The following is a 16,080-nucleotide window of genomic DNA, read 5'->3' on the forward strand; positions in this document are numbered from 1 at the left end:
TTTTGGGGAGGGGGTTGTTTGTGTGAAAGGTAGTGGAGGTATACACTGCCTTGCTCTTAGTACCAAAATAATGTAATTATGTTGTGTCTAAGTTGATCCTAGGCCCCTTTTCTCAAAAGGACATGCCTGATATGAATGGACCTCTGTCCCATCCAAAGACATAAAGAAGGCAACTGAAACAGTTCCTAAAACTGAGGTAACTGGCTGTTTTCTTCAAGGGTGAACCAATGGCTCTCCCCATTCTGTGGGCTTCAGAGCCAAAGATGCAGGTCATCAGGTGAAGACCAGAGATATGGCAGATACCTAAACCTGCCCTCACGTGCCAGAAAAGTTCCCCTAACCATCTGTCTAACCCAAAGAGGAGAAAACACCCCTAGAAGGTCTATAGACCCCCTTCTCCCCACAGTTGATACCTCCCTCTAGAGGACACAAAAGTGTGAAAAGTTGAGGCAGCTCTGGAGAAGTGTCCTGGTCTCTCTCTTTCTCATTCCCACTGCACAGGGAGACAGAGACCACTTTCTAAATCACATGGCCTAGGGGGTAGGATAAAGTGTAGCTAGAGCAGCCACTATAGGAAGAACCTGGGCATAGCTGGGACTCAGGGGCAACTCTGCTCCCCACAGTGGATGGCTGGCATCATGGGCTCAATTGGATGTTGACTGGATTTTTAATTTTATTTAAACACAGTGGTTACAAGGTTGTTCATAATGCAGTTGTTTTTTTTTTTCTTTTTCTTTCTTTCTTTCTTTTTTGTTTTTGTTGTTGTACTAAAAACCGTGGTCTCCCATGTCCACTTAGATGGGGTATCCCCCAAATCAGTTCAATTTCTCTTGCTCATAAAGGAAAGGTCAGGACAGTTGTTTTTCTTTTACAGTTGAAAAGATGTTCATGATTGTGTTTCAGTCATACAATATACAACACCCTTCTCCAGAGCATATTTCCCATCACCAATGCCCTCAGTTTCCCTCCACCCTTCCTACTGCCTGCCTCTGGAATAGAATTTTACTTCTCTCTCTCTTTATTCCTTTGTACCTTTTTGACACTGTGCTTTGCACTATTGTTAATAAAAGGGTACCAAGTGTATCACTTGATCTCCTTTCAGCACCCAGTTTTTGTCCAGAGTCATCATTTCCAACTATCATTATCAAAGTGGTTCCTTCTCTGCCCTAACTACACTCCCTTGTTATTTGTGGCAAGCTTCCTACTATGGACTGGTCCTCCTGGTCTTCGTCTCTATTATCTCTGGATGTTATTATCATACTATACTTTATTTATATACCACAAATAAGTGAGATTATTTTATATCTATCCTCTCTCTGACTCATTTTGCTCAACATAATACTCTCCATACTCCATATTAATCCACATATAAGCAGATTTCATGACTTTATATTTCCTAACAGCTGCATAGTGTTTTGTTGTATAGATGTACCATACTTTCTTTATCCACTCATCTGTTCTTGGCCATTTGGGTTGTTTACGGCTTCTGGCTATTGTCTAGCTATTTTGGAAAACAATATGTATGTTCTTCAAAAAACTAGAAATTAAGATTCCATATGGTCCCTCTATACCACTCCCTGTAATAGACTGTAGGAAACCCAAAACCAAAAGGTCCTCTACATTCCTACGTTCATTGTAGCACTATTCACAAAATTCTGACTATTTGAAGAAATGTGACCCAGGCCTAGCCACAAGGTAAGAAAACATGTTTGGAATCTGGCCAGTGGGGAATGGAGCCACAAGGACTGGTCTGAATTGATCACCCTCTTAGGGACTATAGATAGCATCCCCTCCTGGGTAAGTCCCATGATACTTCATTCCTGTATGAAGATTTATCGGAGAAGGGCATAGGCTTCAGTGGTACAGTCCTTCTACAGACAAAGTGGACTCTGAGCAAGGGAAGTATTCCTATTTCGTGGTGACAGTAGAGACTGACCATCAATTCTTGGCTGACTGTTGAGTTTGCAATGGGACTGAATAGGGAAGTGAAGGAAAGTCCAGACTGCCTAGGTCACCCATGTCAGAAGAACAGAGACTTCCTTAGGGTCAAGAATGTTCTGGAGAGATGCTGACACCTCATTTTTCACCCTAGCTCCTGTTTTTTTGACCTTCAGAAAGAGAGAGAGAGAGAGAGAGAGAGAGAGAGAGAGAGAGAGAAAGGGAAAGAGAGTCTCTGATCCTCACAGTCTCAATTTTCTCAACTCTAAAATGAGACTGTCAGTGGTTCTTAACATGTGATGTACCATGAGGATTGAATGAGATAAGGGTGTCTATATGAACTCTCTGCATCGCAGGGACACTCAATGTGTTCTTAAAATGCTGCCCAACATAAATAAGCAGAAGACAAAAGGACCTAGCTGAGTGGTTCAGTACAGAATGAAACTGCATCTTCCATTATTGGCACTTGAGTCCTTGAGGAATCCCTGGAGGACAACCAAATTATCAGTGCCATCTGTAACTATCCCAGGATGCCTGTATATCTTATGCATGGAGATATTTAACAACATAGTTATGGATACATGAAGAACTATTTAAATTACAAAAATGGTTATCTACTCTGGTTCAACCTAATGTCCTATGTGCACAAACAACAACAGCCAATTCAAAACATTTTTTTAACAGCTTGTTTAACAATGATCATTTTTCATATGGACCCAACCTGGTGAGAGTCACCAGGTGGGATAGGCCTGACAGTTCACTGCTTATGCCCGGTGGAACTAAGGACCACCTGGTGTGGAGGGATGACATTTAGGGCCAAGATAGAGTCCTGGTCCTTGTTCATGCCAGGCACAAATATCACCTGCTTTGATACATCTGTATTGATTTTAACCAAATAATTTTATTATGGAAACCATTTGTGTCAGTCCTTAAAGGTTCAGCTCATTTATTTTTAATAGTTGTATATTATTTCTGTCTGAGAAAAGACCACAATTTTAACTGGGTTTATTTAGCTAGTTGTATCTTGCTGATAGAACCTGGTTTGGGGGGCTTTTATAGAGAGAAGGAAAGAGATCCTCATCTTAGCATTTTCCTTACCTTTGGCCTGCGACCAGCCTCTCAGCCTCTAACACCTATTATTTCCTTTCTGATCAGAGTTCAGGTCTTTCTCAATACAACTGTCCAAGAGTGTGTTTAGGGCTCTAAATATGCCTTAGATCTCTTCAGAACTTAGCTTATAAGTCCAGGCCCTTAATTTGGCCCACAGGACTCTTTAATGCCTTTTAAAATCCGTTAAACCCATGTAATGAGTTTCCCCTTGCCATGCTCCTGGCCATGAAAGCTGAGAGCCAGGGACCAAGGCTACCACCTGTTCTAGAGATTAAGCAGCTGGAAGAAAGAGGGGTCAGGGGGAGCACTGTGGTCGGCCAGCTAACAGGTCTCTGGTTTGGAGTGGAGACTGTATCTGTTCCTGTGTTGAGGGGAGAGAGGCTTTCTTCTAGGGATGCCAGGATGCTGTGATGACTTCAGCATTTTCGGCTCCAAGGAGTGGTAAAGAGTGGAGGCTACTCTTCCTGGGCTAGGCCCATTCTCAGGGGTGCACCCCTCTTTAGAGGCCTTGGAAAGACAAGGCTGGCTGTTCAATGAAACTTATAAATATGCAGGTCAGTGCTTGCTCTGAAATCTTCACTCCATGGCTGCCCAATATTTAAGAGATGTCAGCTGGTTTCTAACCTTCTACATTTCTCTATCACATTCAGTCCACAGGGAACTTTCTCCATTTGTCTTACTTCCAGGTCTAGACATGTGACCAAGGACAAGCCATTCAAAGTAGTCATGGCTAGCCCCAGTTATGGCTGGTTCAAAGAAACCCCTTTGGTTTCAGTGTTTGATTAAGAATTGAACATATGACCACTCGGTCTGGCCAATTAGAATATTTACTCCCTAAGCCACTGCTGACTACTTTATGTATGGAAAATTGACTTAGTATATTCCAGAGTCAATCAGCACTTTAAGAGTCAATCCCAGTAGAAAGAGATGCTCTTTCTACAGCAGTACTGAAAGAGAGAAAGCTATCTCAGAGCGCTACAGGTCAACTTACTTCTTGTGAGAAAAAAGCTTGTTTGAGGTAGGCTAACTCTGAGGCAAACAGTGCTGTGGGGAAGAAGGAGAACCGCACTAAAGCCTGATGACATCAATTAGCTTCTGATCTGCCTAAAGACTTCATATTAACATAAGAACATAAACTCTCTTTTTAACTCTGTCAGCTTGAGTTGAGTTTGCCACTTTATTTCCAGAGCCCTCAAAGAACCAATGTCTCACTACAGATTCCATATTTTCTCAGTGTGACCCTTTGCTGACCCTTATCCTACCTTTCCTTCTTCTCTGGTCAACAGTGCTTGACCAGTGAGACATCCCATTTCCCCTTCACCGATCACTCCTTTCTTTCACCAGGTAAACAATTTTTGCATCCCCTCTCAACATGTTCTTATCAACTAACCTTTAATGCTATACCTAGAGCTGACAATCTGGCAGCACACAGCTTTCTACTTCTAAAGGACCCATAATCCAGCATGGGCTACTTAGCATACAGTGGAAGCCCACTGAAGAATGAGTTAATTGAATAAAAGAATATGTGAGCAAGTGAACACAGGAAGAACACAGCAAGCTCAGACCACTGATGTCCATAGCAGCTCATGGCCACACGAGTTAGCTGCTAAGTGAGAGACAGGAATGGACCAGGGTCATCTTAGAGGGATGCAGTATGGCTACAGCTAAGAATATTAGAGAGGAACCCAGGATTTGAACACAATCATGAACAAGACTTTATTCAGACTTTCTTGTAGGCCAGGGAGAGCTACTGAAGACTTAGAACATATGAGGAGCTCACAAAGCTGTGTTCCAGAGATGATAACAGGCATGAATGTTGAGGGGACACTGGACAACAAAGCATGTGAATTAGGAAATACCAGAAACAACACTTCCCTAGAGGTAGTGTGAGTCCTGAGCACTGAGGAAGAAGAATATCAAGGTTATGGGAGAAGTTTAACTGAGAATGACTCAACTGAACTTCATTGCTCTCAATCTTTTCTTGCTACAGTTCACTTAATAATATCTGTGACTGGGCTATTAAGTTCTTTGGTGACAGATGTAGGGCCCAGAGGAATCATGGATCAGTAAATATTGCTGGCAGAGGCTGGACACAGGACCATAAAGATGAATCGACTTGAATCCCATGCCTACAACTCATCATGTAGCTTCCAACAGAGAGCAGATCTCTGAGACCTTAACTGTAAGGCTGAAAAGAGAAAATGAAGTTCAGTGGGTTGCCTTTTCCTTTTTTTCTTTTTTGAACATACCCTAGCAGTGCTTAGGTTTTATGGGGTTCTGTGCTCAGAAGCTTACTCCTAGCAAGCTTGGAACGCCAGGTATAGAACCTGAGTCAGCAGCATGCAAGGCAAATGTCCTATATGCTGTACTATCTCTCCAGCCCTAAATTGAATATTAAGTGAGAATTGAGTTTTGAAAACCAGCACACATGGATATTCCAAGTGTGTATATCTGAAATGTCCATTGTTGAATGAGAGATAGTAGTGTTTAAGATATATATTTTAGGCTGAACCTGAGTTTGATCCCCAGTACCATATGATCCCCTGAACAACTTTGGGCACAGCCAGAGGCATGGTCCTAGAGGCGTCTTGGTACTGTTAGGGAGACCCAGTTATCTCCAGTACTTCAGGGCCTAAGTAGTACACATCCTAATGCCCTTGCATTGAACTGCTGACAAGCTGGACAAGAATCTACTGATGGGGTCCCTATCCTCCTGAAGTAAACTTCAAAAAAAAAATAAAGTAACACTGTACATCCTTTTAAATAACCCTAATTAGTCAATTAGATGTACTAATGTAAAGATATATAATGCTAAGCACTATATGAAGAAAGTGTAACAAAATTTTATAGAATGCCAAATGTTTTCAAGTTGGGTTATTTTTGGTGACATGCACAAGCAAATGTACCTGGATCTCTCCATAGGTGAAGCTCATCAGGCTGCTGCCTGCAGGCACTGGAACTCTAACAACATTCTTCTGGCTCTCACTGGATGATGGTTTTAGGAGGTCATTAGCAAGCGTGAGAACTGCAAACAAATCTTTGGAAGCCATGTTTGGGTTGTGTCATGCTATTTAATCATCTGAATATTCAAGAGCAGTTGCTTTAATTGATGATGCTTCCTTAGGTGGAGTATAATTCTAAATTTACAAAGCAGAAAGTGCTTACTGTATACTATGTACTGCTCTAAACTATGCAAAGTTGAGACCATGATTGCTCCATGAAGACACTGAAGATGGGCTATCCAAGCATGGTCTGGATCATGCAACCAGTCAGCACAGAATTTTGCTAATATATCTGGCTTTAAACTCCCGTTTTGAGCCACATCCCTGAAGTTTGGAGCCAAAGGCCTGTGTAGAGGGGTGATTTATATGTGTGGAGAATTTTGAGTGTTTGGCTAAAAAAAGGTGCATTTTGTGTATATATAGTAAATCAATATTATTCCCTCTGCATTCTTCCTTGATACATCATCTGTAATGAAAGGACAGATAAGACCTTGGTTTATACCCCCAATGCCTCTGTGCAGAAGTAGGGCTCTGTTGTTATTCAGGAACTTGGTGGTTACCATTCTTTAGAGGGGGATTCAGGGTCCAAGAGAAATATCAGGAAGCCATGCAGGTTTCCTTGGTGGTGCAGTTTTTTCCCAAGAAAACACATCTTTAAGAGGGCAATGATAGACACCTGCGGAATAGCACAGCAGTAGGGGATTTGCCTTGCACGTGGCTGACTCAGGACGAACCTGGGTTCGATCCCCAGCATCCCATATGGTCCCCCAAGCCAGGAGCAATTTCTGAGCACATAACCCCTGAGCATCACTGGGTGTGGTTCAAAAACCAAAAACAAAAGAAAAAAGAAAAAAATAGAGGAAAATAATGATTGACATCTACTCCACTCCCTTCACCATTTATAATCACCCTACCTTTAAGGGGGTGTCCTTGTGTCTCTAGACTTGATGTGTAAGGGGAAGCACATGCAGCCTCCCACTAAAACTTGAAGCTGTCTATCCCAAATGAGAAGATTCAATGGTCACACAGGGGCCCTGGAACAACCCATCTATTCCCCTCTGAAGAATCTGGGCATCTTTGAAAATAAGAGATGTCTCTTAGCTTCCTTCTAGCATCTCCCAGGGTTTGCCCTGACATAACTAAGGTTAACAAGTCCTAAACAAATTATTAACTCATGAAGGCAGAGCATGCATATTTGGGTCCTCATTATAATTATTAGATGACAGTCACACATACTATCCTCAGCCAACACCCAACAATTCATCAACTGTTTTACCTTGGGGTATCTTTATGAAAAAAATTTCTGGGAGTGTCCTGCTGCTAGTTTGAACCAAGAAGAGGAAATTGGGTTGAGATGTGGGGTTTAAGATCAAGGTATACCAATGATTTTACACTCTTACTTCCAAGAAATGTTTATTGAATGTGGTCACTTCTGGGAATACGCTTTTCACAAAGAATCTATCAGGTGATTGAAATAAAATTTGATAAAGACCTCCTAAACTTCCTTTAGGTTCTGGGGTCTGGCAAAAGCAAGATCAAATTAATAATTATGACTGCCAGAGTGGATGGTGACTGGCATATGTACCTACATACAGACACTTCTAATTTGGAATGTCCAATTCATTCAACCATTCAGATGCAGGTTGTCCCTGATAATAGTGATTGCAATCCTCATGAAACATCCCAAGTGAGCGTGCCTTAATCCATTTCCAATTCCTAATCAGTAGAATAAAATGTTTTAAGTTCGTGTGTGTGTGTGTGTGTGTGTGTGTGTGTGATATAACTATGGTGAATAAAATAAAATGCAAAGGTTTATGAGGAACTTCTAGTCAGCTCTAGATGGAGTGTTGAGAAGAAAAAAGTGTTCTAAGCATTTTAATGGCTTGGAGAGCTGAGGGTTTGAAGGGCTTGGGGATGAGATCTTTCTATCTGTGTTCTCAGGCGACACACATTGGGAACCGGGGACTCTCATCTCTTGGTTCACTGGTATGGCAGAGTGACCAGTGGTCCTCAAACTATGGCCCACGGGCCACATATTGTATTTGTATCTGTTTTGTTTCTTCATTGCAAAATAAGATATATGCAGTGTGCATAAGAATTCGTTCATAAGTTTTGTTTTTACTATAGTCAGACCCTCCAATGGTCTGAGGGACAGTGAACTGGCCCCCTGTTTAAAAAGTTTGAGGACCCCTGTGAAACATGGCAGATGAAGCTTCTCTAGTGCAGTCATGGGGAACAGTGCTGACTGACAGACCTCAATTAGACTGTTTGTAAACCCCAGCTCTGTCAGACACAGTCATGAGCCCAAAGCTGGGGGATTTCATCTTTGTGCTTTACTTTTATCATTAACTGAATGATACTCATGGGTTCTCTGTTAAGCTTATGATGGTTTAGAGAATTAAATGAGATCCTGAGTATCAAAAACTTGGAATACACAATAAATACTGCTATTATTAGTTATTATTTTGGGTCCTCAACTGCATTCAATTGAACATAGGGTCACAACTCTGCACAAATATATCAATAAGTCTAGGCATTTGTGTCTGTATGGAACATATCCAGGCTTTTATCCTTGCCATTAGTCGCTAAACTATTAGTTTAATTGCTACTCATATAACTGGAGGTATTTGAAGTCATCTGGAGATATCCTCCAATCTACAGGAAGGTATGCATAGACTCTGTGTAAAATCTGTATTATTTTGTAGAAGATTCTTATATCTGGTGTGTGTGTGTGTGTGTGTATGTGTGTGTGTGTGTGTGTAACCAATCTACTCTGGATATTGAGGAATGATTATAGTTCATTTTATGTGTTAAATTGAGGGACCTGTTTCTGCATCCTTCAGACTTAGCAGGTCAATATTATGGATACGGAGTGAGACAGACACACATATTCAGTGTGGAGTGGACATATAAACTGGTGTGTGTAAAAAAACAATTATCATGGTAACTAGCCAAGAAAATGATGCGGCCACATGTCAGATCAGTACACCTTTTTTTGGGATAAACTTGGGTTACATAAAATAATGAGAAAGTCACGTTTCAGAGCCTATTCTGGGAACAGAAGGACATTATTAGGTCTTAGCACACTGGAGATTTTTCTCCTCTTCAGAGAGTCTTCTGCAGGCAAAGGTTTCAGTTGACCATCCACCATTGCCATCTCCCCTACACCCCTACTGTTGATGGACACCCAGATTTTTCTTAGTCTCCGTGGCCCAGATTCCAGGCATTCCTATTGGGAGATAACTCTCCAGGGCCTCTTATGTTTCTGCAGGTCTTGCAAAGGAACTTGGGAAGATGGAGAGAGCGTCTCCCAAGAACAAAGGGCAGATATCATGGCTGCTTATAAAAGATGCTGTTCCTTAAGTGTGGGGCTGGTTTCTCTCTTATAATGCAGCCCTCTGCCTGGACAACATCCATCTGGCTAATCTGATCCCCCTCCGTAGGCTGGGGACAAAGGAGACTGTTGTCTCAGCACTGCTAGCAGTGCCATGAGTAATAACGTTCTTTGTCTCTGATCCAGGTGTCTTGTGTCTCCTGCCAGCATCCTCGAAACTGGCAAATGAGCTTGGGAAGATAGACTTGTAGGAAGGATAACATCTACGTCCTTACCCAGTTCCTGAGACCCAGTCTTCCTCCTTTTGTCCACAACACCTGTACAATTACTGACTTACTATTTGTCTATAAACTGAAGACATCTCTGAATATGTTGACTTATTTTAAAGGAATTCTTCATGTAATGGGCATACATGGAAAACCAGTCTGTTGAGTCATAAATCTAAGCTGAAGATAAATGCAACACATAAATCCCTAAAGGCAATATAGTATATAATTCCATTTCCATGACAAGCTGCGAAAGACAGAGCTAAAAGGGCAGAACATAGATTGGTGATTGTCAGCAACCAGAGTTGCAGAAGATTGCCTTTGAGGGGTAGAGGGGAGCTTTGTAGTGGGTAGAAAAGCTCTAAATTGTGGTTGTGATGGTGATTATAGACATGCATATGTCAAAACTCCTTGAACCGTATTAGGAAAAAGGTAAACTTTACTGAGTAAATTTTGCCTTGATAATTGGCATTAAAAAGAAGCATACAAACCAGGATTATTAAAATTATGGCCAGATATCCCTGCTGCTCCAAGGCATCAACCCAAAGGACTGTCCTCATTACTTAAAAGAGAGAGGGAGCGGCCTCTTATTGTAGTGTCCTTAAATATTTTCTGCCATCAAGATTCTCCCTTGTCTGCATCAGGACTCCCTGGTCATGCAGAGAAAGAACTTTTTCCCTGGGTAATTCAGTGTGAAGAAAACCTATAGTCCTCAAAGCCTGAGTCTGCCATATGACGGTATTATGAAGAATGGATTTGAGGTTAACAGTCTCTTCCTTACTCTCCATCTAAGAATGGCTGCTTGAAATTACTCTTTTGGCCTTGGAAAGACTGGGTGTTTACAAATTCTCTTCCTTACCTCACACTGACCCAGAAATAATAATTCTACTATTGAATCCTTGGGGGTACCTCTCTACAGCAGTGTTCAGTCCCTGAGCAATCTTCTTGTTAGTTGTGGAAACCTTTGATGATATCAACTGACATCCTGAAGAAACCTCAATCTGTGTCCATCATGCTGCCAGTCTTATCTGCATGCTATGTCCTTCACCTCTTCACCCTGCCCTCACCACAGACCCACCCTCTCTTCTTCGACCTGCTGGCCCTTCCAATCCCTCTCATAAACCATGCCGGAATGAAATGGGGGCTGGCTTTCACAGAGGAGATGATAAACGCTGTAATACCTTTCTTCACTGCTTCTGTGCTCTTCCTGACTCCAGCCTGGCACCAGGAGAGCTCTGTAGCTGTGTCAGTTAGGAACATGAGCCTCATCACCAATGGAGGCTCTTGCTGTCTGGTGTTGCAAGAGGAGCCCAGCTGCAGGGTGATTTCTGTAATGAACAGAGATGACTCACTTCAGTAATACACCCATTGTGCTCTTTTCAAGGCCTGAGACCTCCGTTTACATGAGGCAAGGTACTAGAAACAAGTCTTTCTGAGGCCGCCTTTGCAGGAGTTGCTTAAGCACTTCCCCACCCATTTGCTTCTCCAGAGACAGCTTGATCTCACCTACCCTCTCCTCTTCTTGCTTAGAAAGCTGAGCCCAGAAACTGGATCATTGAGGAAGAATGAAGTATTTTGCACCTTTTAAAATTTTATTTGAATGCATCCAATGTGTTACATGACACCTCGCAGGCAGTAGACTTGTAAGAAATGGCTTTTTCCAATCCATGAAATGTTTGCTTCTTCATTTTGTGGAAGCCCACACCTCTTTAAACATCTGAAGATGCTCAGAGGCTACTCCTCTGAGATGTGCTCTGAGACAACTCCTGCCTCAATACTCCAGGGTCACTCCTGATAGTATCAGGATCAAAACAGCAGCTCTGTAGTGAAACAGAATCAACTCAGAGGGGGGAGAAAAGAAGGAAAAAGGTAGCCTTTTAATGCTCAACTAATGTGCTGGGGAGGAGGGAGAAGATGAGAGAGTGAGCAAGTGAGAGAGCTGGTGAAGGGGTCCTGGAACTCCAGGGCTGAACTAAGTGTGGAGATTCTGCTTCATGAGAGAGAAAGAAAGAGAAAGAGGAGTGAGGTACATCTGGCTGATGCTTATTAGGCACCCTGGGACCCCTGCCCACGGGTTCTTCCCTGGTTTCTTTCTGGGCCACCCCTTTCTGTCAGGCTTCCCCTTTTATGCCTGGTCAGTTGACAATTACAGGGGTGTGTTTTATAGCGTCATCACCCCTTAAAGATACTGTAACATTTATATAGTAAATTTATAAGGTTCCCTGCATGCTAACTTTGTGACCAGCCCTTTGAACTACAGCTCTGGCCTGTGAATTGACTTTTCTTCCAAACACATAGAAGTTTAGAAGAGGAATTCTCCAACGCCTGGGACTAAACCCATGTTTGGCAACCCCTAGGGACATTTTTGTTGTCATAAGTAAGGGATGGAGACCAGGGATGCTGATAAGATCCTAGAATGCACAGACCAGTGCCTTCTACCCCTATACCTCTCAAGAATTATTTGGTCTGAAATAGCAGAAATTCCAAGGCAGGGAAGAGCTTGCTAAGCAGAGGCTATCTCAAGCCTGCCATCCCTAAAATTCCAGGGTTGCCATTTGTTGGCCTAAAAGTGTCTCCAGACCCAGAATTGTCCAGTTGCTGGGGTTCTATATAAGGGCCGCTAATGAATGATGACTGCAGAGGTTCTCTCCAAAGGAACCGATTATGCAGGATTTTTTCATGTAAACTTTTAACCAGGTAGCCTGAGGGCTTGCTGTGCATGAAAGTGCAATTTAGAAAACAGGAGGTTTCCTAAGGTTCCTGTAGGCCCTGACAGGATCAATACGAGCTCTCATACAAACTGATCTGAGAATAGCTTTCTGAGGTCTTCGTGTCAGTTCAAACTTCCCTGCAAAAATGGTCATGGGAGTGGAAGTTTGGAGGTGTCCTTGGCATGTGCTTCTTTCCCCTGGCTCAAACAACTGCCCACTTTCCAAGTCTGTGCACTCACCTCCAAGATTCTCAGGGACTTGCTGACTCTGTTTTTTTCAGCCTTGAACTGGATTGCTGGTTTAGTAAGGGTGTGAGTCATGCTCCTTCCCTTGCAACTGTTTGTTCCTATGACATCTTGGTGTGTCATCCATCAGGAGTGGAGACTCTGCACCATGGGGAAGAGAGAAAGGGCCTAGGAGACCCTTTGAACTGCTCGTTGCTCTCCTAGACTCTCTCCAACAGGGGTTATGTACCCTAGGGAAGGTGATTCCCCATTTACAAATAGGGTTTGCTAAAGATGTTTCCCTGTTTTCTCATGCCATTTCTCCTTCTGCTTCCTACTATCACAGGAGTTTTTCCTGCAGAGCACTCTAATCTGAGTCTTCATGGATCTCTGCTAATGTCGCCCACACCTGCTTAGCAAATCAGATGGAGTGCTGGTGATTTTCTAATGTGGATGTTAGTCCCAACATTAAACTCTCAGGCCTTTGAGCATTTCTTTCCTACATCAATGACCTCTAAACTTAATTTAATCTGTCTTCTTTTAGCACTAGGTTAATTTTACAAATATTTATTGGACATGTGTATTGAGGCAGGCATTGTTCTAGACTGACTATTAGGAGATAGAGCTAGGAATAAAAATGGGCAAGATTTCTACCTTTCTGAATCTTATATACTAGTGAAAGTGAATAAAAAATTGTAAAAATATGTCAAATGCTGATAAATGCATTGGGGTAAAGGCAAGATAAAGATTAGAAAGTGACGTGGTGAGATTATTATTTCAAGTAGAGCACATGGAAAGCTTCATTAATAAGGTGAATGAGAAGCGTTTCTGAATTAAATCATCCTTGGAAGCCCAATATTTAGTCATTGAAAGTGGAGTTTCTCTGATTGGAAATAGACTAATGGGGGCATCATTAGGTGGATATAAGGTAGATTATTCAGGAAGACAGAACTGAAAGGTGATAAGGAGCCAAGATATGAAAAATCAGTAATTTATTTATTTGAAAATCAGTAATTTAAAATCAAAAGTAAAATCAGTTGGATATACTGAAAAAAGATGAGAAATGGTATCCAAACTAAGCATGATTCAAAAAAAAAAAAGAAAAGAAAAAAGTGGAGCCCTTGAGACCATGACTTTTAACCACTTATCCATAGAATATCTTATCCTATCTGTCTTCAAAATAGTTATTGCCACTTAACTTGTGGTAGGTCAATCTGGATCAGGTAAACTGTCAATACAGAAACAGTCACATGGAAATACTCATATTATGAATAATGTTATTTATTTCTATCTTTGTGGTCCTTATATATCTACTATTTTTACTTGTCTGGAGACAATAACTACTCTATGTATGTCTAACTTGAAATTCACTTTAAAACACCAATAGTAGCCATAATATCTAACATTCTGCACCTTAATTGCTTTTTCAATTGAAATTATACCTCGGGGACTTTGTGTATTAGCTTGTGAAGTTTCTCATTCACATAGCAGTGAAAGTTTGCCTTTGAACTTCCTTCCATGATGCAGCCTGCCTCCAGTGGCCTGTATTATTAGAGAGTTTCCTGAAACCTTCAACAATCATTGGCAGGTGTGTAACTCTATTGGATAAATATTAATGAAAAATACATTTATGGAATATATTACATGCATCTAATAGATAAATTCCTAGAATAGAATTGCTATGTCAAAGAAGGCATGTTTTTCATTTTGACAGATATTGATGATTTGCCTTACAAAGGGATTATTCCAATTTATTTTACACACCAATTTACAAAGGCACATTTTCCCTCAAATCCTTATTAACAGTATGTTTTTTAATGGGGTTGGTCTTCCTTTATCAAACAGACAGATGAAAAATAACTCAGTTTGTTTTAATTTGCATTTTATTAATTCTCAGTGAGTTAAACATCTTCAACATGTCTGAAAGCTGGTTCTATTTCTTGTTATATAAAGTCAATGTTTATAAACTCAGTGAAATGTCAGTCAAGGTGAGGGCTGACAAGATTTCTGCATGGCGATGCCAACATGCATCCAAATAGGCAAGACAGAGAGCTCAGGGAAACTTTCTGGGCTTGGTCTTGAAGTAAATGAAACACAGATGGTATTTCAAACCATGAGAATAAATGAATTCACCCAAAGAGAGAATAAACATAGAAAAGATAAGAGAATGGGACTGAACCTTGGGAAACTTTTTTATTTTGAGATTGGATGGACAATTAGCCAAAAACTGAGTTGCAATGGTTAGGGAGAGAAGAGAATAGGAAAAAAGGGGTCTACGTGGGACCAAGGGATTGACTGAGAAATCAAATAAAAGGAAGAAAAATGTTTTGCATCTGATATGGAGCCATTGATAAACTTGAGATCAATTTGGTTGGAGTGATGGTGAAATCAAGCTGGATATAGTTGAAGAGCTAGAGACAGACCTTAAAAGTGTCACTAAGATATATTGACAAGAATGGGTTTAGAAGAACAGGATTTGTTTGTGTAAAGATGAGAAATTAAGTAAATTTTATTGGTTTGTTTTTGAGCCACACCTGGTGGTGCTCAGGGCTTCTCCTGGACCTGTGTTCAGGAGTCATTCGGCTTAGAAATTACTCCTAGCAAGCACCAGACAGCATGTGGGATGCCAAGAATTCATCCTGGGTTGGCCACAAAGGCAATTGCCTTACCCATTTTGCCACCACTTGCTCCAGTTCCTGTTTTGTTTTGTTTTGAGATGAGAGATATGTGCAGGTAAGAATGAATATGTGTCATTGCAGATGAGAGTAATCCAGGAGGGGGCTGTTGATGTGTGAGGTGTGCCAAGTTGAATGGGTAGGTTTAGGAAAGAAACAATTCAGGGCACAAGCGGAGGCTGGTCCTTGGTATAAGGAAGAGGATTATGACTAGAAACATGAAGAACATTGGCTTCATCTAGGAGCAGGGTAGTGAGATGGGTGGTGGAGAAAGAGAGTATAGATTTGCTGGCTCTCAGTCTCTCCATGAAGCATGGGGCAGGGTCATCAGTCCTGGATGACAGTGAGTCACTAAACAGGCATCTCTGTACAGAATAGGGACTTCTTCAGGGACTAGGAGAAGGGCTAGGTAGTGTGAGGCCCTTTAAGCATTGCCTGAGTCCAGCAGCTCTGCAATAAGGAAATTCAGTACAGCAGAAGGCTCATTGTTGCTCAAAGTACTTCATTTTGAGGCGTCTGATCTCGACACTGCTCATGGAGTTATTTATGTCTGAAATGATGAAAATTCGCTCCCCCGCCTTCAGGCCCATAAAAAGTGTGGGGAAATGGTCAAAATACCAGCCTGCAATCTTGGGTCATGAGGATTACTGCTGTCACAGGCATGTTTCGCGCCCCCATTCATCTTCAGCCCAGACTCCCTAGCTCACGCTTGTCAGGCGGGGCATTGACCCCTGCTGAGGCTGGGTTTCTGGGTTTGGGCATCATGTAGGCAGGAACTCAGCTTGTGAACAAGTGCTTTTAATAAGCGCCCAGTTCCACA

At 41.7% G+C, this 16,080-nt stretch overlaps 1 non-coding gene across 1 annotated transcript; it reads right to left on the reverse strand.

Moving 5' to 3' along the window:
* Window positions 1–760: 760 nt before the first annotated feature.
* LOC126029361 (small Cajal body-specific RNA 23) lies at window positions 761–896 on the reverse strand. The gene has a single exon (XR_007502972.1). It is a non-coding gene; the product is annotated as a small Cajal body-specific RNA 23 (non-coding RNA).
* Between the last annotated feature and the right edge of the window lie 15,184 nt (window positions 897–16,080).

The sequence above is a fragment of the Suncus etruscus genome, chromosome 14 (genome assembly GCF_024139225.1).
Source record: "Suncus etruscus isolate mSunEtr1 chromosome 14, mSunEtr1.pri.cur, whole genome shotgun sequence".
NCBI lineage: Eukaryota > Metazoa > Chordata > Mammalia > Eulipotyphla > Soricidae > Suncus > Suncus etruscus.